Genomic DNA, 4,101 nt, shown 5'->3' with positions numbered 1-4,101 from the left:
CTCCTTTTCTTTGTCATCATCTCCAAGGGTGGCTGGACTGCAAGCTTCTGAAGTTCTGGAACTGGGCTTGATCCCTGTAGATGCCAGCTCATGGTAGGGTCGTACAGCTTTTGCTGGAATCCAAAAGGGTCCCAAAGGAGAGAACACAGAAGCATATCCTCTTTCCCATGTTAACAATTTCATCAGCCTCTGCCATTGGGGTCCTTGTAGGAGATGCTGATAGAGCCCTAGAGGCTTTTTCTGAGCAGGAACAAAGTTTTGTTCTATGGCTGTAAGTCCTGATGCTTTGCAATTAAAAAAAATTAGAGTAAATACTGCTTTATAAAGTTGTTCCTGAGGGGAAATATATGTCTCCATATTCCTCCTTTTTTATTTATACAGTTGTACTTTTATAAAGCCACTGGCCCATTTGACAATGGCTTGTTTGGTTGGGTTAATTGGGATGTCAGTTACATGTTTAGTCTTTTATGTTTTGTAAAGGATTGTTAAGGGCCTTGGAAGTAAAAGTAGGACCACTGTTAGTTTTAATTTGTTTAGGAAGGCCATAGCGGTGATTGCAGATAGAATATGTTTTTTAACATGCTTACTAGCTTTTCTGGATTGGGCTGTAGCATGGAGTAGGGCAGAGAAAGTACCAATAGTCACATGGAGGTATGTTAAGGTACCCAAAGGGCTCATAAAGGGTGACATCCTTTTGTCAGATCTCATTTTTTTATTAATCCACATGGATTAACCCCTCTTGGGGGGCAATCCTGGAGTATCACTGACAGGACAGGTTTTAATGATGATTTCTTGAGGCTGTCATAAAGGTATTTTATAGGTTAAAGCCAAAGCTTTGGTCCCTTGGTGGAAAAACTGATGAGAAGCGAGTGCTTTTTTGTGGTTGTAGAAAACATTATTAATTTGTTAGTTCTTTTATTACCTTTTACCAAAGGACTTGGCAGCCAGAATGAGACTTGATATTGGTGATATAGACTAATTTTGTCCTGGTCTGTATCAGATGTTGAAGGTATCTAAACATATTAAAAATTTTCTCACCATTACCATTATGGATAAAGGCTGTTTTAATGACTTGAATTGTACCAACTATGTAAGCAGTTAGTAACAATATTTAAAGGGTGATCATGAAAATGTTGAAGAGCTGTAATGACAGCACCAAGTTCTGTTCGTTGAGTGGAGCTGTGGTGTATAGTGAGAAAATGTCTTCAAGTGCTTTGTTTCAGCCATGTGACTGAGCCCTTACCCAATTTTCCTGATCCACTGACAAAGACCGTTAAGGCATCAGGAACAGGAGGGGCAGATAGGACAGTAAAGGAGGCAAGAGGAAGGAGTTGAAAGCCTTGTATGATTTTGTCTCATGATGAAGAAAAATTAATGTTTCCATGAGAATCAACTAATGCTATTTGAAAGATTTTAGATTGGTGGAGAGCTGCCTAAAAATCCATCTCATTGGGTCCTGGATTAATTATATCTGGGTCACCCAGTAAGTATTTGACATTGGTGCCAAACCTGTTCCTGTTCCATTAAGTAAGACTGTGGTTTAAATTGAGTACAAAATTTCTTTTTGGGGTGATGGGCTTGAAATGTCTATTCTAGGACCCCTACATGTGGGAGAAGTTGACAGATGAGGCCTGTGGGACTGTGAGGTGTGTCTAAGATTATTAAATGTATTGGACTACCAAGGGTGGCTCATTCTAAGCGACAAATACTAAGCCATTTGGTTATTTGCTTTAATTTTTCCCTTGCTTGTGGGTAGGGGACTCGAGGAAAAAGGATGTTGGAGTTTCCCTTTAAAGTGTTGAAGAGGTGCTACAGGCTGTAAGTGGGAATGCCCATAGAGGACCGAAGTTAATTAATGTTCTCTAGCAATTTTTGAAGGTCGTTGAGGGTCAGTCTTCTTAATTGCAATAGTGACTCCTTGTGGTTGGATATGTCTTTGGATAATAATATAGCCCAAATATTTCCATGGTTCCATCTTTTGTATTTTTAGGGGTGATTTGTAAGCCTGCCTGTTGGTATAATCTGCCAAATGGGCATATGTCTTGGGGTGATGGCATCTGGATGCACCAAGAGAGTATCATCCATATACTGCTATATTAGAACTTCAGGGAATGTAGTATGGGTAGGCTGTAGAGCATGGTCCACAAAGTCCTGACAAATACTGGGGCTGTTGACCATTCCTTGGGGAAGGACCTTCCATTGGTATCTTTTTAGTGGGACTCTTGAATTAATACAAGGTAAAGAGAAAGCAAATTTTTTTCTACCATCCTGGTGTAGAGGAATAGTGAAGAAGCAGTCCTTTAAATCAATTATGAGGAGGTGACAACCTTTGGGAGTTAATGCTAGGTGTGGAAGACCTGGTTGTAGTGCTCCCATAGACACTATGCGTCAGGCATTTATTTGGCGGAGATTGTGAAGGAGCCTCCATTTTCCTGATTTTTTAGGGACATAGAAAATGGGCATGTTCATGTTCCGGGGACTATATGGGGACTCTATGTAGCCTGCTTTTAATTAGTCTTGAACTGAGAGAGTTGCTTGTCGCAATTCTTTTTCTTCTAAAGGCCACTTAATAAGCCAAGTGCAGTACCAGAACCTTAGCTGCTTGGGGGTGATCAGCTTGTTTTATAACAGCATTTTGCAGCCTATTAATAAAGCCAACAAAACGTTTTGTGAGGTTTTGCCTAATTGTGGTGAAGGACCTGGTGGGTACTTTGACTTTAGGGATCTTATTCCATGTTCTCATGGCCACTTGAGATGTCTGACTAAAAACTTGCCTCTGTAACTAGGCTTGGGCATAAGGGTCAGCATAGGGCGGGACCCAGTGATCCTATCAAACCCGGTAAGAGTTGTATTTCCCAAATTTCCCAAAGAGATAGTGGTAGCTGCATTATTAAATTCTTGTGACCAAACACTATATTGGGCTGTGGTTAAGACTATCTTAACTAAAGTCTTCCAACCCTAGGCAGTCATTTCATAACCATGCCCAGTGGCTTCTATCATCCTCTTGGTAAACGAGCTCTGAATCCCATTATCAGCGATGCTCTTCCTAAATTCCTTAACATTGCCAAGGGTGGACTCTCATGTCTGGGATTTTGATTTCCTCCCCTTATTGAGGGGAAGGCTTGCAATAATTTACCTTGGGTTTGCCATCCCTCCCGAAAGTACCGTTTCTTGACGGGTTCATGGCGGAGGGCTCCCCATCCCCCCACCCCTCCGCTGGGGTGGGGGAGGGGCCGGAAAGGGGTGGTGGTGAGACTCAGCACAAGGCATGGTGTTTGGAGGATGATGACTCAGGAGTGAGAGAGGGAGGTGGGGGGTGGGGGGTCACTGGAGGGGTTGGCTGAGGAGGAAGAGGCTGCGGCGGCGGTGGAAACAAAGGCGGCGTCTGGGACTCAGCAAAGGAGCTCTTATCTGGCCCTTGGACGGGCCTCAAGGCTATTCTACAGATTCCAAAGGGCCGGACGTGAAGCCTTCCAGGGCCGCACGGCTTGGTGTAGCCAACTGCCCACCCTCTCCCAGGCCTCGGAACTGAAGCTCCCCTCGGTAGGGCACCAGGGGCACCGCCGCCTGATAACCATCAGTACATCACTTACCTGTTGATCCGAGGAGACTCGGCAGTTTGTGTTGTTTTCCCTCACAGGGAAGAGAACGGCCCAGGCCCGGGCCGGCGGAGGAGAGACAGGGAGCTGCCACGCCAAGAAGAAAGTAAGGAAAAAACCTTCTGGTGCGCAGCTTAAAGCGACCGGGCGACAGGCGTGCCGGGCCATTCCGAAGCCGCCCGTGTTCCTTTCCGGAAGGAAAGTTGGGGCGTCCTCTGCCTTTAGCAGGCTTGGGAGGTCAGTCTCCGCTCCTGTCACATGGGAGTCACGTGCGGGGTTCCGCGTAGGCTCCCAGTGGGAGACGCAACGACCCTCAGAGCCCGGAACCTTGGAACAAAGAGGCCCCGGAGGGAGGGGCTACGCCGGCAGGCGCCGCCGGGGAGCAGAGGCTCGGGGCGAAGCCGTGAGTTCGGGTTGGCTCTCGGGCGGTTTTATCTCACGACCTGAAGTATGTGGAAGAGAGGAAGGCAAAACCACTAGAAGCCGAGGGCCTGCGCGTCAG

The sequence above is a fragment of the Canis lupus genome, chromosome 13, assembly GCF_003254725.2.
Source record: "Canis lupus dingo isolate Sandy chromosome 13, ASM325472v2, whole genome shotgun sequence".
Lineage (NCBI taxonomy): Eukaryota > Metazoa > Chordata > Mammalia > Carnivora > Canidae > Canis > Canis lupus.
The sequence above is the reverse complement of the archived record's forward strand: the minus strand, read 5'-3'. Positions refer to the sequence as shown.